This window comes from Theropithecus gelada, chromosome 4 (genome assembly GCF_003255815.1).
Source record: "Theropithecus gelada isolate Dixy chromosome 4, Tgel_1.0, whole genome shotgun sequence".
Lineage (NCBI taxonomy): Eukaryota > Metazoa > Chordata > Mammalia > Primates > Cercopithecidae > Theropithecus > Theropithecus gelada.
Genome location: NC_037671.1, coordinates 82684575 through 82710187, shown reverse-complemented (window position 1 = coordinate 82710187; position 25613 = coordinate 82684575). Strand labels below are relative to the sequence as shown.

Below are 25613 nucleotides of genomic sequence, written 5' to 3'. Positions count from 1 at the left end.
ATTCAAATTACAAATGTATAGCTATTTTGTGCTTCCATAACATTCATCTATCCACCTAGAATATTTCCTTATGAAGGGGGAATTGTTTATTCTAAAATAGATAGCTTTCTTTTGATAAAAACAAGCAATGGGGAAAGGATTCCCTATTTAATAAATGGCACTGGGATAACTAGTTAGCCATATGCAGAAGATTAAAACCAGACCCCTTCCTTACACCATGTACAAAAATCAACTCAAGATGGATTAAAGAGAAATGTAAAACCCAAAACTATAAGAACCCTGGAAGACAACCTAGGCAATATCATTCGGGAAATAGGAACCTGGCAAAGATTTTATAATGAAGACTCCAAAAGCAATTGTAACAAAAGCAAAAATTGACAAATGGAATCCAATTAAACTTAAGAGCTTATGCACAGCAAAATAAAGTATCAACAGTAAGGGAAATGGTGAGTAAATTTAATGTGGTATCTTAAAAAGAGTATTAGGTAACAACCAAGGAAACCTAAATAAGTATGGACTTTAGTTAATCATAATGTATATTAATAAACCACTAATCTGCTTTCTGTCTTTAAAGATTTATGTATTCTGGGTATTTCATGTAAATGCAATTATATAATATGTAACATTTCATGTATAGCTTCTTTAACATAATGTTTTCAAAGTTCATCCAAATTGCAGCATGTGACAGTACTTCATTTCTTTTTATGGCTGAATAATATTCCTTTGTATGGCTGTGCCACATTTTGTTTTTCTATTCATCAATTGATGAATATTTAGGTTGTTTTAATGTTTTGGCTTTTGTGAATATTGTTGCTATAAACATTCATGTAAAAGTAAAAACAAGAAGAAACTATCAACAAAGTAAACAGACAAACTACAAAATGGGAGAAAATATTTGCAAACTATGCATCTAACAAAGGTCTAACAGCCAACATCTTTAAGGAACTTAAACACATTTACAAGAGAAAAACAAAAACTCCATTAAAAAGTGAGTAAAGGACATGAACAATTTTCAAAAGAAGACATACATGTTGCCAACAAGCACATGAAAAAAATCTCATCACTGATCATTAGAGAAATGCAAATCAAAACCACAATGAGATACCATCTCCTACCAGTCAGAATGGTTATTACTAAAAAGTCAAAAAATAACAGATGTTGGTGAGGTTGCAGAGCAAATGGACCACTTATACACTGTTGGTGGGACAGTAAATTAGTTCAAACCTTGTGGAAAGCTGTGGGTGATTTCTCAAAGAGCTAAAAACAGAACTATCATTCAACTCAGCAGTCCCATTACTGGGTATATACCCAAAGGAATAGAAGTCATTCTACCAAAAAGACATTTACACTTCTATGTATTGCTGCACTACTCACAATAGCAAAACCATGGAATCAACCTAAATGCTCATAAATGGTAGACTGGATAAAGAGAAGGTGGTACATATACACCACGGAATACTATGCAGCCATAAAAAGAATGAGATCATGTACTTTGTAGGAACATGGATGGAGCTGGAGGCCATTATCCTTAGCAAACTAATGCAGGAACAGAAAATCAAATATCACATGTTCTCACTTATAAGTGAAAGCTGACTGATGAGAACACATGGACACAAAGAGGGGACAACAGACACTGGGGCCTACTTGAGGGTGGAGAGTGGGAGGAGGAAGAGGAGCTGAAAAAATAACTATTGGTAATATGCTTAGTACCTGGGGTGACAAATAATCTGTACAACAAACCCCCATGGCATGAGTTTACCTATATAACAAACCTGTACAAGTACCCCTGAACCTAAAATAAAAGTTAAAAAGTATAAAATAGATAACTTTTTTTGCTATAAGAATTCCATCTATTTGATTATTTTGTATATAAAATTCATTGCCTAGTACACTATCTTCTGATTATAAGCTCTATGAAGGATACATTTTGTGCAGTATACTTTTGACACATTACTTATGGACTCCTGAGACTCATGATCTGCTCTTAAATAGGATAACTGCATTTTTTTTTGTTTCCCTAGACTAGCTATAAAGGGCATTTTTTATTTTGCAAGGTTCGAGAAATGAAATATGCCAGATAATCAAATAGACATTTCTTCATTTGTTTTATTTTGAAGAATTATAATATTGTTTTCTAATCTGTACCACTATCTTACATGCTCAATGATTAAGAAGACTTACTCCAATGATTTAACGCTGCACAGAAACTTTCAAATAAATTTTACTTAACAAGCTCCAGCCAGCTTGCTAGTGCTCTCAGGGCTCAGAACATGATATCCCAAAGTATGGCACATTGGCATGCTGAGTATTTTGAACCAAAGGAGATTGAAAGGCCTTGGAAGAAAATTTTCTATGATCTTCTTCTGCCCTCCTGTCTCTTTCCCCTTGTTCTCCCCAGAAACAGGCCATAGAAGCCAAAATTACTCTTTCAAAGTCAATAATAGACTTGACTATGACTTGAGTCATAGAAACTAGAACCTCTCTCCCTCAAAGCAAGCCATAAAGTCTAGAAAGGTCTTTCCCCTCTCCCTTTTCCCTTCAAGATATTCATTCCAGAGGGGTGTTGTCCATACCTCAGAGGAAGGAATGCTACACAGACAGGCCAAGGAGAATCTGTACAGAAAGGCCTTGCTATGTTTCTCCCACCAGTCTATAATCATTAGATCATATCCTTTATCCAATCACATTCCTACATGGCTCTCCATTCTTCATCGAACCTACAACAGTTTTCCCTGGGCCTTTAGGTCTTCATTTCTGAGGCTCCTGTATCATGTAAAACTTAGATTAAATAAATTTGCTATGCTTTTTTCTTGTTAACCTGTCTTTTGTTATAGGAGTGTTGACCATGACCCTTACGATGAGTGAGGACAGGGAGCATACCTTTCACCCATGCAGTGCCACAAGGGCAGGGTCTGCTCTAATTGTTTACTACTGTACAACATCTAGAAATAAGTCTGGTACATAAAAGGAGATCAAAGAAGGCTTTTGGTGCACATCCATTAGGGGAACTAGATAGCACAATCCAATGTAGTTATGATCGACTCACTTAGCTCTCCCATCATTAGAGGCTCTTCTAGGACTGATGAGAATGTTCACTGGCCTATAAAAGGCTTGAACCAAGAGTTCCACCTCAGTTTGGAGGCAAACCATGTGTTTTGCTTTTAACCGACTTCTGAAAAGTCTAGTCTTCTCATAATGATATGGTAAGTTAAACTGGAATGCAGCAGAACTTCAATTCTGACAAAACTATTTTTTCTACATTGACCTGTACAAGCATGCCTTATAACTAATCTCAGGAATTAAAAAGATCATCAAAAGCCAAAGTCGATAATAATATTATTCTTTTCATCAAAATGATATTTGTAAATCATTTTTAATGATATAGGAAAATACTTTTATTTCAAATAACATGGGAAAATTAGGATAGCATATAATCACAATTACTTTTTAATTATTAGAAAAATACACCAAGGAAAGACAGTAAAATAACAACTGATTTTCTTTGGATGGTAGGATTATTGGTAAGCATTTTTCTTTTGTATACCTTCCCATATCTCACAATTTTTGAAAACAAGAAATAGGTACTATTTGTGTAAGTAAAAGCCTTCATGCTTAAAATGTTATAAAATCACTCTTAATTTTTCATATATTTCATTTCTAGCTAATTGCTGCAATCACCTCTGTAGTTTAAGATGTACATTTTCATAAATTATTTGAATTAGAACATAATTCTGTTTGAAGAAATGTGTGTCAATGCTGTTATGAAAATAGAAAGAGAGCCTACACTAGAACTTTTCTCCAGAAAAAAAAAATATATACACTTGGAAATGCCAATGTATTTCTTTGAGTTATATCTTTTAAAAATAAATGCATGTGAATATCTCATCTCTGTTCTATGTTTCCCCATATTAACCTCAATTCATTGTGAATATTAACTATAACTTCATGTGGGTTTTTTGGGAAGAATTTAAGAATTACTTTTTAAAATTATTTTTAGAAAAGAAACTACCATTTGTGGTTGCTAAATGTTTCAGTTCCCAGAGTTGGAAATATCAATTAAGTTTTAGAACAAATTCCCTTTGTTTTGGGAAATTCACCAGGATGGAACTTTTAATTACATAAAAGTATCTATCATTGTTCCTGGAGAAAATTGTGAAGTCTCCACAAATTTGAATGTAGTAATATAAATGGCTGCATTTTTAGGCAGACTATAGACCCGCAGAGTTAGAGAACTGTTTTCCGAAAATATGGACACAAACAGAATGTCAGTGGCCTCCATGTTAAGACTGAATTATCCAAAAACTTGGGAAGGACATTTTCACCCACTATGATTGCATTATCTAACCCTCGACTGTCAACCCATGCCTGGCTTCTTCTGCTAAAAGAACAGGTACCTATTTTCAATATCAGTCTAGGTGGGGCAAGAATTGATGGGCCTGGTCCTTGGGACATTTCTGAAATATAGGACCAAAGAATAGGGGTCTTGAAGTGAAGGAACATGGAAATTTCTCCTTGGCTGGAGTAGTGTACTGGTGTCTAGACACATAAGAATCTGCATAGAGCTAGGCTACAACCCCAACACTGTATTCTAATGTCCATGGTAAATCACTGAGGTACCAGAGTTTATCTTCCAAACAGTAAAGCATCATTGTCCCTTACTTTGCTGAGGTTTGGAAAGTTTAAGAGAAAGGGTATGTCTATACTAGGAACAAAACAGTGTGTTGTGAACAGTATCAGTTTTCACTTAGAAATGGCCAAAGGTGACTTGGAGAGTTCTGTAGGGCAGAGTGGTCACCAAGATGGGTTAGAGGGATGTGGTAGCATTCTCTAAGGATTCCCAGAAATACTTGAGAGAAATTCTAGAAAGGAGATGTCAGATTTAAATAGTCTGCGCAAGTGTTAATGGCCAATCATTATGGCTTAAACAGTAAAAGTAATGTAACTCCAAGCTAGATAAGGGTCTGCTGTCTATGCATGTATAATCTAGTATTTATAATACATTAAAAAACAGTTTGGGACTTTCAGTCAATCAGATACCAATTTTGAGTTCTCAGTTTAAGTTGTTAAAATGTGTTTATCAAACGCTTCACCAAAAATATCCTTCACATTGTGTTTTCAACTCCACCTAATTTCTGATGTTTTTTCTCTTGACCTAAGAAATTATCACTCCATTCTTGTAAGTCTCATTGTTACTTCTTTTTTAAAATTTTTTTAAATTACTATACTTTACGTTCTCAGGTATACGTGCAGAATGTGCAGGTTTGTTACATAGGTATACATGAGCCTTGGTGGTTTGCTGCATCCATCAACCTGTCATCTACATTAGGTATTTCTCCTAATGCTATCCCTCCCCTAGCCCCCACCCCACAACAGGCTCCAGTGTGTGATGTGTCCCTCCATGTGTCCATGTGTTCTCATTGTTCAACTCCCACTTATGGGTGACAACATGCGGTGTTTGGTTTTCTCTTCTTGTGTTAATTTGCTGAGAATGATGGTTTCCAGCTTAATCCATGTCCCTGCAAAGGACATGAACTCATCCTTTTTATGGCTGCATAGTATTTATACATTCCTCTCCTCCAAGCTAACATTCCTTTTTTATTTATAAGGAAAGAATTCAGAGAACACACCTGTTTCGAAGAACAGACCAAGTCACTCCAAATAATAAGATAGGATAAGTCAACGTTATATTCCTGTTGGGCTTCAAGAGGCATGCATATATTGTCAAAATCCTATGGACTCAGCACACTTCTGAGGAAAGTGGCCTGAATCACTGTCTCCTACATAAGCATCATGGCTCCCAACACATGGTTTCAGTGAAAACAACCCTGCAACCCTGGTCACTACCTCCAGGACAGTCTAGCCCTCAGGTGGAGCCAGAGATAAATAGTGGCAAGTGTCCGAGAACCACTGAACCAGCAGAAGCATCCAGATTCCCTATTCATGTTGTTTGACCAGATTGGCTTCCCTTCTCAAAGAGCAGAGGAAGGGATCCTTCATTATTCTCCCACTGACACCTGCAGTCCAGGTGGCATCACCAGTCAGGCAGGGGACCAGGAGCAGACTCCATTTCTCTGCCTTATTTCCAAACCAGGTAGTCTGGAAAGTCTGAAAAGTGCTGTTATTATTTTTATTTTGGAGGAAGGAGTGCATACAAGGTTTTTGTGGGTGGAGCAGGTGCAATCCTGGGCCTGTAAGAATGCTGTATTTGCCTCTTTCCTTTCCTTCCCTTCCCAGGGACTATAGCTGTCCTTACTAGGGAATATCTAGTCCAGTCCCTTAAGGCTGAAAGCTGGACTCCAAATTGTCAGGGTGCAGTTCACCGATGGGTGTTCCAGGGCTGTGCCCAGAGACACAGAGGTCAGGGGCCTCTTGGCAGTACTACATCAGGGGAAATCCAACTCCAGTGCGAGCAACTGGGAATCAGAAGCCATGTTGAGTAGGATGGCCAGCTGGAAGGAGGGAGCAGGTGAGAGGGCAGAAGAGGATGGTGAGGGGCGATAATGGACAGGCAGAGGGTAGCTCTTGGTGGGAGTGAGTGTGGCAGTTAGGCCCCATGGCCTGGATCATATCAGTGGAAAATCTTTAATACTGCATTACTGCCTCCAATGTGAGTTATTCAAATGGTGGTGGTCCCTGGATCTGTGAGCCGGTGGCGACTTTCCAGCTTTCCCTTTCTCTCTTTCTCCCTCTCTCTCTCTCTCTCTTTCTCTCTTTCTTTCTTGCAAGATGGAGTTTCACTCTTGTTGCCCAGGCTGGAGTGCAGTGGTGCTATCTCAGCTCACTGCAAGCTCCACCTCTGGGCTCAAGTGATTCTCCTGCCTCAGTTTCCCTCCCTCCTTCCCTTCATCCCTCCCTCTCTTCCTTTCTCTCTTCCTTCCCTCCTTCCTTCCTTCCTTCCTTCTTTCTTTCTTTCTTTCTTTCTTTCTTTCTTTCTTTCTTTCTTTCTTTCTTTCTTTCTTTCTTTCTTTCTCTTTCTTTCTTTCTTTCTTTCTTTCTTTCTTTCTTTCTTTCTTTCTTTCTTTCTTTTTCTTTNTTTCTTTCTTTCTTTCTTTCTTTCTTTCTTTCTTTCTTTCTTTCTTTTTCTTTCTCTTTCTCTCTTTTCTTCTTTTCTTCTTTCCTTCTTTCTTTCTCTTTCTTTCTTTCTCTTTTTTTGGGAGTCTCACTCTGTCTTCCAGGCTGGAGTGCAGTAACTCAATCTCGGCTCACTGTGACCTTCACTTCCCAGGTTCAAGCGATTCTCCTGCCTCAGCCTCCCAAGTAGCTGGGACTACAGGCATGCACCAGGGGTAGCTTTCTAAGGCTCCTCAGGCTCACCCTGCAGGAAGCTGGCACATTTCCCACAGAACTCAAAGGTGGCTGCTACACAAACACTTAGACCAAGCAGGTACCTCTTCCTGGGGTCACTAACAAGCTGGCTTGCCTCACAGTTAGGGACTGCAACTGCTGCCCATCCTGTGAAGTGTGGAATTCCACTTCCTCAGATGTCAGGATCTTTCCGGTGTGGAATCAGCCTCGTATCTGTGTGTCACTCCAATACTGCCCAGTCTTGTCTTTTTGGGGGGTCCCACTAAGTCATTTCACATTCATTTTCATTTTCCTCCCGCCTCATTCTCACTTCCTGATAATTTTTTCTCTATATTTATACTTTCCTTACTGATTTATTCCTTTCTTCTGTCAAGACACACTTTATTCCTTCTAATGAAGTGAAGGAGATCAGTCTGAATTTAGAGCACATACAACGCCAGGCCAAGAGACAAATCAGTGCACACTCAGAAGATCATTGCTACACTCACCTCAGTACCTCCATGCTTCCTGAATCCCAGGCTCTGTGGATGGGATCCAGGAATCTCCTATTGAAGCAAAACCACTAGGTGATTCTTGTAAACACTAGCGTTTGGACCTGCATCAACTCTGACTCCTTCCAGGGCAGGCTCTCTGTCCTTTTCATCTTTGTCATCCAGTGTTCACGATAGTGTTTGGTTAAAAAGTAGGTGTTCATCAAATGAGTAGTGAATGAAAGACTAAACTAATGAAAAAATGACAAAATTGAATAAATATTGAAGCCCTAGCCTTAGGTAAAATTGTAGAAGAGCAGGTGTAGTCAGCTTTTTAGCCTATCATGGCTACCAAATTTTGCCTGGCCTCCCAGTAGTTCCAATCCTTCCCTTATACTCTTGACCTCAGTAATCCTAATAGGAGGTTCTCTGAGTTCTTATCCCACAAACCAAACATTGTGTTTCTGTTCATTGCTTCTTTTTAAAAAAAATTACTAAAAGCTAATTGTACATTACCTCATTTATTCACAGCCAGGGTCTCTGTGTCTTTTGTGTTGATAGCTCCTTAATAAAAATAAATATTTGGTAATAGAACAAGGGTAAATGAGTTTCTTCAGCATATTCCCTCTCTTCCTCTGTGTTCTTGTGGATCTGAATAGTGCCTTCAGAAGACAACACTATCCAATTTCTTTCCCCTAATCCCAAGGTGAAATTCAGATAATGAAAACTTCAGGCTCCCTGGCAACTAATCTAAGCAAAAGAGCTTTGAAAAGTGTATTGAATAAAATAAAATATTTTATTTGTAGCCCCTGCTATAAATAAGAAAATGGCCTTTTCATCTTTTATTGTTGTGGCGGTGGTTTTTAAAAGAAACTACAACTATGTTATTCTCAACATTTTTCACATATTTAAAACTAAACATTCATTTAATATTAATATGTTCTAGTTTTTTTAATTAATGAGTTTTTCAATTGACAAAAATTTGCATACGTTAATCATGATGTTTTGAAATATGTATACATTATGGAATGGCTTAATTGAGCTAAATTAATATTATGTTTTGTAAAATAAATTTTAAGCTGAAAAGAATAATCTTTTCCTTTTAAAAATTACTATTAAGCTCTTATTACTTACCAAGTAAATTTCTTTTTTTTGAGACAGAGTCTTGCTCTGTTGCCCAGGCTGGTGTGCAATGGCACATTCTCAGCTCACTGCAACCTCCACCTCCCGGGTTCAAGCAATTTTCCTGCCTCAGCCTCTCAAATATCTGGGATTACAAGTGCATGCCACCATGCCTAGGTAATTTTTGTATTTTTAGTAGAGACAGGGTTTCACCATGTTGGCCAGGCTGGTCTTAAACTCCTGACCTTGTGATCCGCTCGCCTCGGCCTCCCAAAGTGCTGGGATTACAGACATGAGCTACCGTGCCCAGCCAAAAATTTTTATTTATAGTTTGAGCCACCAAATTTTTAAATGTGATTTGCAATTTTAAAATTAGGTAAACATATAATATTCTTATATACATGCCTAATTCTTACATCACTTTTTCCTGCAGGACAAAATATAAGCCCACCTAAATATATGTAAGCTAAAACTTACCCTCGACAAATGATAACTGTGATATAAAAATAATTGAACCAAATTGCCAAAATTAAATATTTTAAAGTAGGGCAAAGCAAAGATGATAAGGAAATTAGAAGGCAGTTAAAATGTTGAAACAGTTTGGGATGACCAAGGTATCCCAGTGGAATGAACATTCAAGAGAGCTTATGGAATTCATTTCTCACGACTTCACAAAAAGAAGAGATTCTCCCTATTATAGGATGACTTAAATGGATTGTTGCCAGAAGGCAAGAGGATGTACTGTACTAGATAAACACTCAACAGTCTTTGGCTTTACAGTCCTTTATTCTTACCCAGTCTTTCTATTCATGAGGTCCTGGTATTTCAAACTTGATCATCAACTTATTTCTCTATTTTTCTGTAGTGTAAAAATATGTATTTTTAATGTAGTTTCTAAGCTTTGGTGATATTCAAGTACATTTAAGTCAGTAATTTATTTTACTTGAATAGGACCACATGGAGATTTGGTCCCTCTGGGCATGGTTTGAGGGCCTTCAGTTTCTGCCCCTTTGACAGTGTTAGCTGACACTGGTTAATTTTCTCCTGTTTTGTTTTGTTTTGTTTTGTTTTTTGTAAACCCAATAGGACTTAAATGTAGTTAAGATACTTTGAATAAAATAGTCTATACTTAAACTTTTATTTTGTTCAGGCTCCCATAGTAATAAATCCTAAGAGGAAGACAACATCCAGTGATTAAAAATAAATTAGGAAAAGGGACTTATAATTAATATAGAGGACACATACATATCAGAGATGAACACGTTTCAAGACTGAGTATGTTCAACACAAATAAAAGATACAGATCTTTTATCTTAAGGGAAAAAGGGGGGAAAAGAAAATGAATCAGAAATCAGAGATGTATACCTGGTGATTTCAATAACAAGCATGCTATATGCTCTCTTTTTACTTGCCTGGTCAATTGTGAGTAAAAAACATTTGCAGGGCTGAGGGTGTGCCACCCTGGAGTGGCACTAAGATCCTTGCAGCCCAGTGTTCTGCTGTCACAGAGCTGACAGGGGTTGCTGTGAGATATTGTGAAAAGCACTAATATAGAAGTGTAAGATATGGGAGTATGGGGGATGGACATCCGACTAGCTTGTGATGGGACGGGGCAGTGGCTGAGGGTCTCAAAGGTCCTGCTTGAATACACTCTGCTGAGGGTGTAGACTTATTCCTGAAGTTAATGAGAATTTCCCGGAGAGTTTTAAACAGAAGAGGAGTGTGATCAGAGCCTCTTTTAGAGAATCCAGTTTGGCCACAATGCAGTAGAGATACTAGAGGGGAGTGAAAGTGAAAACAGGGGCATAAGTTAAGAGGTTTTCCAGGACGGAAACGGTAGACACCTGAGATAAGGCAGAGACAGGTAGAAAGCAAAACAATGAAGAAGGGAACAGGGACCCACTAACAGACTAGCTACTACCTGAAGCACTGCCAGGTACTGTGGCAAAGAGAAAGGTGCTAATTGTGTTGTGACTCTTAAAGCTTCTTCCCAAAAGTGACATATCCTATATCCACTCAGAGTTCATAATCCAAGGTCACATGACCATCTCCAACTTCAAGAGGGTAGGGAAGTGGATTTCTACCACATGCCTGGTAGCAGAGAGAACCAAAATGTTTGGAGAAGTGTCTAATAGCTACATTTCCTAGTCTATAATCATTACCTAACGAGATTCATTGCCAGTTATATGTGGATTCGTGAGAAGAATACACCCTAAAAGAACTGCCTAAAGACCTTAAGGGTCTTTCAGTCTTGGCCATTTAACTTACTGAAATATTAAGTGCAGTCAGGGAAAAAACACTTTTCACTTTTATTTTCCCACCCTAACCTTGTGTACATTCTCTTTTCTTAGCCCAGCTACATGCCCTTTGGAAGCGTGGTTTAGTCATTCAATAAATACTGAGCATCTACCATGTGGCAGGTATTGGAGACACAGTGACGAACAACGCGGACATCTCACAACATCCCTATGGTCAAGGAGCTTAAGATCTATCAGAAAAATAGAAACTAAGCAAATGATTACATTTTATTTAGTTATGATTGTAATAAGGGATGGGAAGGCAAACATATTGTGCAATGAGAATGTAAGAACAGGGCAAAGTAGAGTAGTCAGCTAGTTGGGAAGTTGGTCAGGTAAAAGTCTGGAGAATGATTACAAGCAGAGAGGAAGAAATGCTTGTGAGAAGGCCAAAAGGTAGGAAAGCCATTGGTACTCACGAGCTAACTGAAATAAATCCAGTACGGCTGAAGCAGAGTAATCAAGAGAAAAAGGCAAGGGGCTAGAGACTGAAGATGAGGTGAGATCACGGAGGTGGTCATAGAACAAATTAAGGCGCTTACATATTACGCCAAATGCTGTAGGAAGTCATTGAAGAGTTTTTGGCAAGAGAATGACATCATCCATATAGACAATGAGGGCTGTCTGGAAGGAAATTAAAAGAATAATTATTAACGTATTGTACACAAAAGCAGCTCATTCCTTCACCATCTTCTTTACTCAAATGTACCTCTTTCATGAGCACCCACTTTCAACCACCCCCTATTTAAGATCACATCTCCACTCCTCCCACACTAGCCCTCAGATCCTGCTTACTCTTTTACAAGAGCATTTACCACTTTCTAATCTTTTAGACAATTTTCTTATTAGTTTATTGTCTATGTTCTCTTGCTAGAATGCTTTTTTCCTAGAAAGTGCCTGGCATATGGGTCTTGAACAAATATTTGATAAATTAATGTCATATCACATTATGATTTAAAGCTGTCTTGTAAGATGATTTATCTGTCAGTGTTTATGGTTTAATATATTTAATTTAAAACAAATATCTCCTACATATATGGCCCTTAGGCAAAGCATATACTGTGATTTAATTCTTATTCTTTTTTTTTTTTTTTTTTTGAGATGGAGTTTCACTCCAGGCTGGAGTGCAATGGTGTGATCTCGGCTCACTGCAGCCTCCGCCTCCCAGGTTCAAGTGATTCTCCTGCCTCAGCCTCCCAAGTAGCTGGGATTACAGGTGCCCGCTACCATGCCTGGCTAATTTTTGTATTTTTAGTAGAGATGGGGTTTCACCATGTTGGCTAGGCTGGTCTTAAACTCCTGACCTCAGGGGATCCACCTGCCTTGGCCTCCCAAAGTGCTGGGATTACAGGCGTGAGCCACTGCGCCTGGCCGATTTAATTCTTAAATATGAAAATTGCTCTTGCAGCAGAAATTCATCACAAGCTTATTAAGGCTTATAGAAAAGTGTTTTTAGTTGGTAAAATATCAAAGCTTTGAGCAAATTTTAGGAAGAAATATTATGAAACATGGTCAAGAATCATGAGTCACAGTGTGACAGATTAGCTATTTTACAATGTGGCTATATATACCTATCAAAATGTATTACTGTGCTAACAAAATTGTAGTATTTTCACAGCACAGTAGTGATTAACTCTATAAACCTACTTTTGAACAATTATTGTAGCCTTACTTGAAGGTATTTTAAGGACTCATATGCAGTTGGCAAATTATACCTTGTGACAATGCCTAGAATTCCTTGGAGTAAAGCCATCTGATTTGCAAAAAAAAAAAAAGGCAGGTAGTGTCCTTTTAATTTCTCTATGTATCTGACCTCATACAATCGAGGTTTCTGACTTATTTCAGAAATTAAATTTTCCAAAAAATTAATTTCCATTGCCAATGTTGTTACTACCCATGATTTCACATTCATTCATTTATTAAATTCATTTATTAGGCATATACTAAGTTTTACAATTGTGCTGGATGTTGGTCCATTTATTCATTAGCTCACTCATCAAACATATCTGTACTGAGGAGAGGTACAAATTTTAAGAGGTAAAATCAGACAGTTGCATAGTCAGTAAATTCATTCATCTATAAAAGTTGAGAGGGCTTAGGTAAATAAAGGAAGACATTTGCTTTTTATAAAAAGAACACATCCAATTAGCACCAATTTCAAAAGTTATTTTTGCTGTAGTTAATGCTGAAAGCAAGATAAGATTATGATTAAAATTATTTGTGTTAAACATATATAGATATATTAAGCCAAATATAAACACCAAAAAGTAATTATATTATTTGAATTTTATGTTTAACACTATGAAGAAATATGTTTGCATATTATTAACACTCTACTTTCTAGACCACTTGAAGACAGCTTAAACATGAAACTATAGTGCAAGATAATAAGGCTAAATTGGCAGAATTCTTGCTACCTTCATTTCCTGCCTCTACACCCTTTGTTAGAAATGGGACTACTTTATTCATACTTGCAGGATCTATGCTATTCCAAGTCAAGACTAAGCCTGATACAAGCCAGGTAGTATTTAAGAATGACATTTAAGTCTTGTTCTAGATTTTTTCTTACCAGCACTCCTCCCACTCAAGTTGGAGTCCTGCCCCTACCCCTAGTTTGCTGACTGGGCTGTGATTCCTCATGGCAGATTTGCCTGGCTAACCAACTACTGCCTGCTTGGCTCTCTGCTTGCTATGTCTAACAAACACCAATTATTTTCTGGAATGTTGAATGTTATCTTAGCATATGCAATTTGGGTTTAGGCACCTGCAGCTTGAACCCTGGAGGTAGGCTGAGGTCTGCATCTCATTTTTTTCATTTTTCCATAGCTGCCCCCACCTAAATGAAGCATCAGAGTACATGCTTTCAGCAACAGTTAAAGCAATATACATATGCTTGTTTATAGTTATAAAAATTAGACATAGATTGTGATAGAATATTTTTCCATACATGTAACAAGATTCAGTACCCCAAGATATCATCCACATTATGATGGTAGCTAAAGTTATTTAATTTCTCAAATGATTCTGCTAATTGCTGTTCTTCTGGAAGTTTCCATATAAGAAGAAACTTGCTAACCGTGGAATGAGTACTTATCTACAGACCAGATTTCAGACAAGTCTGTCAGGTAGCCCTACCCACAGTTGTGACATTTCATCTACTCTGTGGGGCTAAAACACATAGGGCATTATTTAATGATAGGTACTTTGGTTTCCGGAATCAAGGAGGCCAAGATTAAACTGACAAAGTTTTATCTTGAGTCAGTGAAGTATCAAGTTCCAGAGGTATGTGTTCAGCTTTCCAGATGATAGTGACACTTAAAGCTATAATAAATGTCATATACAGCCTTTGAAACAGTCACTATGGGGAACCAAGTGGCAAAAGAGTATCTGGCAATGAGTTCTGTGATTGTGGTCAGTTCCCTGTCATGAAAACGATTCTTTGTACATACAGCTGTATGGGATGAAGCAAATGAGAATAAGGATATGGAAATACCTCCAGGATGGCCAGTTGAAGCTCAGACAACTGCTACTAGAAAAAACACAAGAGATATTTTAAGAACTTAACTGATGCCTAGTAAGTGGCAAGGCTGCTGGGGGATTATAACCCCTGAAAGATGAAGTACTTAAGCAGACATAATTACCTTTAAGGGCTTATAAGCAAGATATTGTGTGTCTGAGGTGGGCTGCAAACAGAGGCAGCCACATAATCCATTACTATAGTTGGAAATCAATCAACTCTCTCTCTCTCTCTCTCTCTCTCTCTCTCTCTATATATATATATATATATATATATATATATATATATATATGTATATATAGTTCAGAATGGACTATGGCTTCCTAATAGAGATCATGTGATAATGGCAATCAATAACATTTCCAAATGCAACCAGCAATAAATCATGCAGCTGCTAAATAATGTCCCTCACTGGATAGCATCAGGCTGAGGGCTAAAACCCCCAACAAAACTCCAAAGAAACAAAAATCAGTATTTGTTACTTCAGTTATATATATGTCTTGAAAATTTTGTGGAGTATTAATAAGAAATACTTTGATATCCCTAATAAACATTGTTGCATAAATACTAAATTTATCAACTTACTTGTATGATCTATATTTTACTACTTTTGCCCATGAAATGGAAATTTCAGAATTTCATTGTAATGCCAATGTTGGTTTTTTTTTTTTTTGTTTGTTTGTTTGTTTGTTTTTGAGATGGAGTCTCGCTCTGTTGCCCACACAGGAGTGCAGTGGCACAATCTCAGCTCACTGCAACCTCTGTCTCCCGGGTTCAAGCGATTCTCCTGCCTCAGCCTCAAGAGTAGCTGGGATTACAGGCGCATACCACCATGCCCAGCTAATTTTTGTATTTTGGTAGAGACAGGATTTCACCATGTTATCCAGGCTGGTCTCAAACTCTTGGTCTCAAGTGATCCGCTCACTTCGGCCTCCCAAAGTGCTGGGATTACAGGCACAATGTCTGTTCTTTTTTATTAGCAAAATAGCGAACTTGACAGGGGCTGTAGAATAAAGTGAGTAACAATGGAAACAAATTGTCTCCCCATATATACCAGATATAAGAAATGCACCATTAACACTGACACGGGTGTCATAAACCAAATGTACATCTCTGATAATGTTCACCTAAAAGCATCTGATACAGGGACTAAACAAGGATCCAAGCTCATGAGAGACAATGCCAGACAATTTCTTGAGTTTTGTTTATATGAATATGTTTAAAATCATTCACAATGAAAACAGAATTAACCCAGTTTTAGGCTGAATGCGACACAATTTTAAGGTGAAGACATCTGTTAATCAAATCAATAACAGCCATAAATTGGGAGTGCAACAATTAACTCACTCTTAAGTTTCTCCATGGGAAATCGTTGGCACTCCAGCATTATTCTAATTTATTTTCCAACTTAAAAGTGAAAAGTGATTCTCAGCTGAAAACTTTCTCCAAAATAACGTTTTACAAGAAAGAATATTATATAATTTGTTTTATTATGCTTTTATTTGGGGGTTTATTTGGGAACTTTCTGATGTGTGGCTAGCATAATTCAAGTACAGTATTTGAACAAACTGCAACAAACTGCAAATGTAGTGTCCACTAATTATCTGAACCTCCCACAACAATGTTCTGTGCTATGTATGACTCCTGACTGTCTGAAGCATAAGTCCTTGGACAAAGGAAAGTACTTGAGGCAAATTAAAAAAGAAATTCAATATTGTTAAATGCATTATGCTCTAGAAAGACTAAGGTTGTACTTGTTCTAGCCAAAATTAGTTTAAATAGTAACACAGCAGTTCATTCTCATCTGGTTATACTGAATACCAAATAGCCTAAACTTTCCATTTTTCTTTAATATTATTGTTACTAGAGAAACAGAAATGGTTGACTATAAAGACCTATATATATGTGTATGTGTATGTGTGTGTGTATATATATGTACATATATATCTGTATATATGTGTGTATATATGCACATATATACATATATGTATATGTACACATATGTATACTTGTATGTGTGTACATATACACACATACATAAGTGCTTATATATGTACACACATATTTATATACATATATTTATATGCATATAAGTATATAGCTGGGCACGGTGGCTCATGCTTGTAATCCCAGCACTTTGGGAGGCTGAGGTGGGCAGATCACGAGGTCAAGAGATCGAGACGATCCTGGCAAACATGGTGAAACACCATCTCTACTGAAAATACAAAAATTAGCTAGGCATGGTGGCATATGCCCGTAATCCCAAATACTTGGGAGGCTGAGGCAGGAGAATCGCTTGAACCCAGGAGGCGGAGGTTGCAGTGAGCCGAGATCATGCCACTGTACTCCAGCCTGGAGACAGAGCAAGACTCCGTCTAAAACAAAAACAAAAACAAAAACAACTCACTTATTTTTTGCATGAGAATTTTTGAAGTGATCAGTAACGTGTATGTTTTAGATACACAATTTGAAGGAGTATGAGAAATACCAGCTCTTCTCACAGTCCACCGCTGTGCTCCTGGAGCTGCACAAAGGCAAATGCATGTGGCTTCTGTGATACTCGTGCGATGAAGCATCAAGTAAAGTCAGTGTCATTTTCCATAAGCAACTTCAAATATAAAATGAGCTGTAGACAAACAAAAACAGCAACCTAAAATACAGGAGCAAGTTAAAGAATGAGAGGAAAAGCTGGAGATACACAGTTGAAGGTGAGGCACACTGCTTCGACTCTCCTATGCCCTTGAGTTAGAAGTTTCCTTGGGAAACTTCCTTCTTCAGACAGACTTTCCTGATTAATCTTCTTCTTTCTCAAAGTAAAATCTTCTCACTCCAAAGAATTCTCTTGCAATCATCTTTCTCAATTAAAAAAAAAAAAGGAAATAACAAAATGCCGTTCATAACACTATTGCTGTACAACATCTATTTGCATACGTAGATATGTTTTATTTTATTTTATCATTATTATTTTTGAGACGGAGTCTTGCTCTGTTGCCTGGGCTGGAGTGCAATGACACGATCTTGGCTCACTGCAACTTCCACCTCCTAGGTTCAAGAGATTGTCCTGCCTCAGCCTCCCGAGTAGCTGGGATTACAGCTACCACACCCGGCTAATTTTTTTTTGTATTTTTAGTAGAGACGGGGTTTTGCCATGTTGGCCAGCCTGGTGTCGAACTCCTGATCTCAGGTGATCTGCCCACCTGGGCCTCCCAAAGTGCTAGAATTACAGGTATGAACCACCACGCCCAGCTGTATATATGTTTTCTACTCTCGTTGCCTGAAACTAATAGAAGCTTGATCCACTCCATGATAATATTGAAGTAATCTGATTTCACATCTCTGGAGCTAGGAAAATTATTAATTTATTTTCTCACTTTAAAGATGATACTAGTAAAACAATATTTCAATCAGAGAACTATATACACTTGAGTTGTAGTTCCAAATAATAAAATAAAAATCAAAATATAGTAATAATAAAATCAGTCTATCAACAGAGTATTATCAGTCATTTTTATTGGCTTTTATTGCATGCCAAACACTGTGCTACTGGCTTTATTTGCATTACCTCATTTGATAGTAACAGCAATCCTTTGAGGTGGATATTATGGATGAAGCACATTTTACAGATAAGGAAACTCATCCTTAAAGGCTACAAACCTTGCCCAAAGTCACACAGCTAGTAAGGACCAATGCTAGGGAATCAAACCAGGGCTTGTTTACTTCTATAACCTAAGATATTAGCCACCATCCTTCCAGCCCATAAATTTTAAAAAGAAGGATTGTTTTTGGCTGAATAATTAATTAGTATGAAATAAATCTAACATCATACTGTTATACCTTTATCAGAAGCAATGAATGCAGTGGAAAGAACACTGGATTGGATGTTCAACAGTGAAGTTTAGGATTGGTTATGCTGTTATCTCACCGTGTGTGATGAAGAGAAAGTCACTAAACTCTCTAGTTTTAAATTTCCTCATATATAAAAAGAAGGGACTAAAATAGAGGCTTTGGGAAAGATTTGCAGATCATGTACAGCTTGACCACAATCTTGTAGGAATTCACTTGTGATATGGTTTGGCTGTGTTCTCACTCAAACCTCATCTTGAATTGTAGTTCCCATAATCCCCATGTATTGTGGGAGGGACCCGGTGGGAGGTAACCGAATCATGGAGACGGTTGTCCCCATGCTCTTCTCGTGATACTAAGTTTTCATGAGATCTGATGGTTTTATAGGGGGCTTTCCCCTTTGCTCAGCTCTCATACTTCTTTTCCTGCTGCCATGTGGAGAACGACGTATTTGCTTCCCCTTCTGCCACGACTGTAAGTTTTCTGAGACCTCCCAGTCATGCTGAACTGTGAGTCAATTAGACCTCTTTCCTTTATAAATTACCCAGTCTTGGGTATGTCTTTATTAGCAGCATGCGAACAGACTAATATGACTTGCTACATAATAAAGAATATTTCAACTGGAGGAAATAATTCAATGTGTTATTTTAATTTATGTTGAAGTGATTTTCTGATGAATGAATCTTATGTGAATCACTTAACTTCTTACTTCAATGAATCTTATATGAAAGACTTAACTTTATACTTCTCAGAGATTTCTGCGGATTCTTTTTTTTTTTTTTTTTTTGAGACGGAGTCTCGCTCTGTAGCCCAGGCTGGAGTGCAGTGGCCAGATCTCAGCTCACTGCAAGCTCCGCCTCCCGGGTTCACGCCATTCTCCGGCCTCAGCCTCCCGAGTAGCTGGGACTACAGGCGCCCGCCACCTCGCCCGGCTATTTTTTGTATTTCTTAGTAGAGACGGGGTTTCACCGTGTTAGCCAGGATGGTCTCGATCTCCTGACCTCGTGATCCGCCCATCTCGGCCTCCCAAAGTGCTGGGATTACAGGCTTGAGCCACCGCGCCCGGCCGCGGATTCTTCACAAAGGTTTACTTTCGTATGTCACTGTGGTAGTTAGTCCCCCAATAAATCTCCTCCCCTTGTATCTGAGCTGTCTCTGTAACTTGCTTTTGATCAATAGAATACAACAAACTGAAGCTTGGTGGTTAGGTCATAAGAAACCTTATAGTCTCCACCTATGTTTCTTAGAACATTCCAACTTGGGATGTTTCCTCTTGGAAGCCAGACACCATGTAAGAAATGTGTTTAACCTGAACCACTCTGCATGAGTAGCCCAAACACATAGAGATGCCCTGTGTAGGTGCTCTGGTCAAAAGCCCAGCCCAGTTCTCATTTAAACAGCCAGTTTCATCTGCCAGATGTCAAAGTGCATAAGCCATGTTGGGTAGCCCAGAGGAGAATTCCAATGACTACAGACCAGCTGTCACCTGACTGCAACTATATAAAAGACTTCAAAGGAGAACTACCCAGTAGAGTCCTATTCACTCACAAAATTGTGAGAAAGAATAAAAATTTGCTGTTGTATGCCACAAAGTTTGTTATACAACAATTGACAATAGATTTAAAACTGGGAGACAAATGAAAATAACATACTTAAATTGTTTTTATGCCATTAGGCATGTAAAATGTACATGTTCCTTTTATCATGCCAGTTGCCATGATGAATTCATTTCTAACCTGAATTTTAGGCAAAACAAAACTTAGTAAATATGTTTGTTCTGGCTTGGAATATACTTCATTAACTGTATTTCTTAAGAAACTTGAATGGTTTCATGTATGAATGTTATACTTCCCTAAGATGATCAAGTTGTTTGAATCTCAATCTCACTGATATTTTGTGCAACCTACAATTTTTTCTTGCTACACTAGGGTGTTCATCAGTTTTATGGTCTTTTTCATTTCTTGTCTTATAAAAGAGAAGCAAGCTTTTTGTCTCTCCTCAAGTGCATTCAGGATATCAAAATTTGCTTTTTGTTGTGAATTGCTTTTGAGTTTGGGTGACGACGTCACATTTGTGTGTAGGAGTGGATATATACCAGGGTGATTATTCTTGAACCAATATGTTTTTTTCTACTGTGACAGAAAAGCATTCCTGGAATGAAATTCACCCTATAGTTTTACCTTGAGAATATTTTAGATTTAGGAGAAAGGTATAAATTTTCTAATTTCACCTCAGGTTGTTATCTGAGGCAAGCAAATTATCTTCAGCTTTATTTCTCTCTGTTTCTTGTACATGCGTTGTATCTTACAAACAAACTGAAATCAAGAACTTGAAGACACTTGCCTTCATGCTGAAATAAATTGTTGGTCTACGTGTAATTATTGTTGGCTTGATTTTTCTATGTTAAATCTGATACTCAGAAGAAAACATGTGTATTACAACAAAGACTTAGCTGGGTATGGTGGTTCACACCTGTAATCCCAGTGCTTTAGGAAGTCAAGGCAGGAGTATCACTTAAGGCCAGGAGTTCAAGACCAGCCTGGGCAATAAAATGAGACCCTGTCTATACAAAAAGTAAATAAATAAATAAATAAATAAATCAGAGACTTAGAAAAAAATCTATTTAGTAGTATATATACATTTATGTATATTGGCCCAGAAAACAAATTCAATTTTTTTTTTTTTTTTTTTTTTTTGAGACGGAGTCTCACTCTGTCGCCTAGGATGGTGTGCAGTGGCATGATCTCAGCTCACTGCAACCTCTTGAAGTGATTCTTGGGCCTCAGCCTCCCCAGTACCTGGGACTACAGGCATGTGCCACCATGCCCGGCTAATTTTTTGTATTTTTAATAGAGACAGGGTTTCACCATGTTGGCCATGCTAGTCTCAAACTCCTGACCTCAAGTGATCTACCGGTCTTGGCCTCTCAAAGTGCTGGGCTTACAGGAATGAACCACCGCACCAGCCTCAATGTGTATTTTTAAAAACAGTTTGGGGTGTTTATTATAATTACCCTATTTTCTGACCACTGAGATCAAAGATGTTTCAACTTGTAAAACATTAAATGTCAATTCTTATTCTTGCCTAAGATTTATTGAATATCATTTATTATGTGCCTGCACCTTCAAAGAGAACATGTCAACAAATAATTTTTTATCTCAATATATTTCTTTCTTTTAGTCTATTTTCTTTCTTTCACTTTAGTATATAACATTCATGGATGTAACTAGATTTTCCAGGCTGTAAGAAGCCAGCATCTCCAAACCTTGCCACTGAAAATATTCTACTATTTTCAAAGCTCATTAAAATCTTCCAAAACAACCCACATTTCATACATTGGTTCCATCCTTGACATTATTCATTGATTTGTATATGATACTTCTATAGTTGAGGGATTTTCAAACATTCTGCTAACACTAGGTCAGGATGTTTATGTGTGGGATATTCTCCCATGCATAGTACCAGAGACATGGGTAGCATACCAAGAATAAGCTCTGGCTTCAAATACTTCCCAGTGTATTGTATGTAACTGCAACTATTATAGGACTGACTTTGAACCCATTCCAATCTATTTTGAAAAATAAATCATTCACAGATTGTATTATTTTAATTATTATTGGATACATGTTATTTGCTCAAAACTTAACTAATAGCAACGTATGTGACATGACATCATTATTGGACTGTTGTAAAAGCATTATTTTATACTACTTCCTCATTTTATGTAAATTGTCCAACTTATTGCACAATGTTGTTTATAACATTCTCTTATTTTTTAATGTCCATAGAATTGATTTCTCCTTTCACTCCTAACATTGGAAATTTGTGCCATCTTATTTTTCCTTGCTCAATCTGGTTAGGGGGGTTATCCATTTTGTGATCTTTTCCAAAAAATGGCTTTTGGTTTAATTGATTTTATCTATTATTTGTCATTTTCTCTTTCATTGATTTGTACTCTTATCTTTATTACTTCCTTCTTTCTGCTCATGTTGAATTCAATTTGTTCTTTTTCTAGTGCCTTAAGGTTGAAACTCAAATATTTTTAGATCTTTCTTCATCCCTAAGCATTTTAATGCTATAAACTTGCCTCTAATCAGTGCTTTGCCTGCAACCCACAAATTTTGTTATGTAGGATTTTCATTATTATTTAGTTCAAATAAACTCCCAATTTTCCTTATGAGAAAATTAGACCCATGGGTTATTTACAATGTGTTAATTATCAGATATTTGGAGATTTCTATATATCTATCTGTTACTGATTTTTAGTTAAATTCCACTGTGGTGAGAGAACATAATATGTATGATTATAATCTTTTAACATTTGAAATACTAAGCTTCATGGCTTAGTATCAGTCAGTATGGTCAATCCTGGTGAATGTTCCATGCACACTTGAAGAAAGTATTCCACCACTGTTGGGTGGACTATTTCATAAATGTCAGTTAGGTCAAATTGGTCTGCAGGGCTACTTCTTTTTTTTTTTTTTTTTTTTTTGAGACAGAGTCTCGCTCTGTCGCCCAGGCTGGAGTGCAGCGGCGTGATACGTCTGCTCACTGCAAGCTCCGCCTCCCGGGTTCAAGGCATTCTCCTGCCTTAGACTCCCGAGTAACTGGGGCTACAGGCACCCGCCACCACGCCAGGCTAATTTTTTTTTTATTTTTATTTTTTGTATTTTTAGTAGAAACGGGGTTTCATCGTGTTAGCCAGGATGGTCTGGATCTCCTAACCTCGTGATCCGCCTGGCTGGCTCGGGCTCCCAAAGTGCTGGGATTACAAGCATGAGTCACCGTGCCCGGCCTACAGGGCTATTTCAAGTCACCTATACCCTTACAGGTTTCCTGTCTACTTGTCCTATTTATTACACAGAGAAAAGTTCTGAAATCCTCAAGTATAATTGTAGATTTGCCCACTTCTCCTTTTAATGCTATTAGGTTTTGCTTCATCCTATTTTGAAGCTCTGTTCTTAGCTATATAAACATGTAGAATTGTTCCATGCTCTTAATGAATTTTTCATTATGAAATGTGCCTGCTGGCCGGGCGCGGTGGCTCAAGCCTGTAATCCCAGCACTTTGGGAGGCCGAGACGGGCGGATCACGAGGTCACAAGATCAAGACCATCCTGGCTAACACGGTGAAACCCCGTCTCTACTAAAAAAAAAAAAATACAAAAAACTAGCCGGGCGAGGTGGCGGGCGCCTGTAGTCCCAGCTACTCGGGAGGCTGAGGCAGGAGAACGGTGTGAACCCAGGAGGCGGAGCTTGCAGTGAGCTGAGATCCGGCCACTGCACTCCAGCCTGAGCCACAGAGTCAGACTCCGTCTCAAAAAAAAAAAAAAAAAAAAAAAAAAAAGAAATGTGCCTGTTTATTGCTATTAATATTCCTTATTGTAAAACTTACTTTGATATTAATATCGCCACTCCAACTCTATCAGATTATATTGAGGTATAATTAAAATACAACAAAATGCATCAATTATAAGTGTACAAATTGATGAGTTTTGAGAAATACATGCAGTTGTATAATCATCACCGTCATGATACAAAATACTTCCATCTCTCCAAAAAGTTTCCTTCTACCCTTTTGCAGGCTCCTCCCTCAATGCCACCATCACCTGACTTGGCACCTGATATGTTTTCTGTTTCTATAGTTTTGATTTTTCCAGAATGTCACATAAATGAAATCAAAATAATAAGTAGATTTTTTGATTGAGCTTCTTTCCTTTCATCTAATGCATGTGAGATTCATGAATGGTATTAGTTTGTTTCTTGTTATTGCTAAGTAGTATTCCATTATGTGGATATACCATGTCTTGTTTATTCATTTGCTAGTAGAATAACATTTGGCTTTCCTCCAGTCTGGGACCATTATATTAAGCTGCTATAAAACTGGAGTATAAGTTTTTTGTTGTTGTTGTTGTTGTTTTTTAAATAGAATTGCGTTTTTATTTCCCTCGTAAATACGGTAAAACTAGTATTTGAGACAATGGTGCTCTTAAGCTGTCTCTCTTTAGTCATTAAGCTTCCAATTAGTGCTAGAATCATTCTCAACAGTCAGGAAATCATGACTGCATACTGAACACTGGACCAGGTGAAAGAGAGGAATATATAACAAAACCTTGAGATTGATAGGTATCCATACATGGCTTCAAGGCTGAGCAGAAGCCACCAGAAGCCAGGGGGAAAAAATGCCAGGAAAGTTCACAAATATAGTTTTGATCTTCATGCTGCTGTGAGAATTAAAAAAAAAAAAAGTTGAACATAAATAACAACCTTTGAAAATGTCAACATGTGAAGCTATTAACCAACTCCACATCCCTGTTTAGAAATTCCTGCTTACTATTCAAGTATACACTTGATATTCAGTTGACGGACGTTCCAACACTATATTCAACTGGCAGAATTACTTTTAAAGGGTACGAAGGGTTTATCCTTATGCACTCAAATGATTACTGTCGAAGGTAACCTGGGACTCGATTAATGGCTGTTAATTATTCGCCCTTCAGCAGACCTCAGTATCCCTTTAAGACTAAAGTGGCTAGAATTACCGGCCCACCCGGGCTCCCAATTGTAACTGAGACAAGCGGAGGAGCCTGAGGAGCTGAAGACGCACAGGTAACGGTCGCGGATGGCCGGCAGGATCTGACATTTAAAATCACCCTGCTCATCTGGGCCTGGGCGCCTTTGACAGGCGGGCGTGTCAGCGACAGTGTGGGAGAGAAGGGGCTGGGCTTCGCCAGGCAGGGCGCGACGACGCCCTTGCCTTGGCCTTCACCGAGTAGGACCCGAGAAGCCCACTCGCCTGGCTTGGCCAACGCCCTCACCGCCCAGGGCGCCCCCAGCAGTCGGCGGGCAGGTGTGCGCGGTGCGCGCTCCCAGTGCGTGCCGGGTGCCGAGCCAGCAGCGGAGGGGCGGCCAGGAGCCCAGCGGAGAGCGGCTGGCTGGGTGGGTGTCGGCCTCCTCGCCTCCCCGCCTCCTCCTTCTCCCCTCCCGCTTGCCGGGGATGCTTGCGCGAGGCGCCCCCTCGCCTTTAAGCTCCCAGCCCCGGGGGGCGGTGTGTGTGAGT

General features: G+C 38.3%; 1 long non-coding RNA gene across 1 annotated transcript; it reads right to left on the bottom strand.

Moving 5' to 3' along the window:
- Positions 1-8361: 8361 nt before the first annotated feature.
- On the bottom strand, positions 8362-25376 carry LOC112623587. Its single transcript, XR_003119170.1, has 3 exons — positions 25096-25376; positions 11737-11814; positions 8362-8525 (listed from the first exon to the last, which is right to left on the bottom strand). It is a non-coding gene; the product is annotated as an uncharacterized LOC112623587 (long non-coding RNA).
- Positions 25377-25613: the final 237 nt, after the last annotated feature.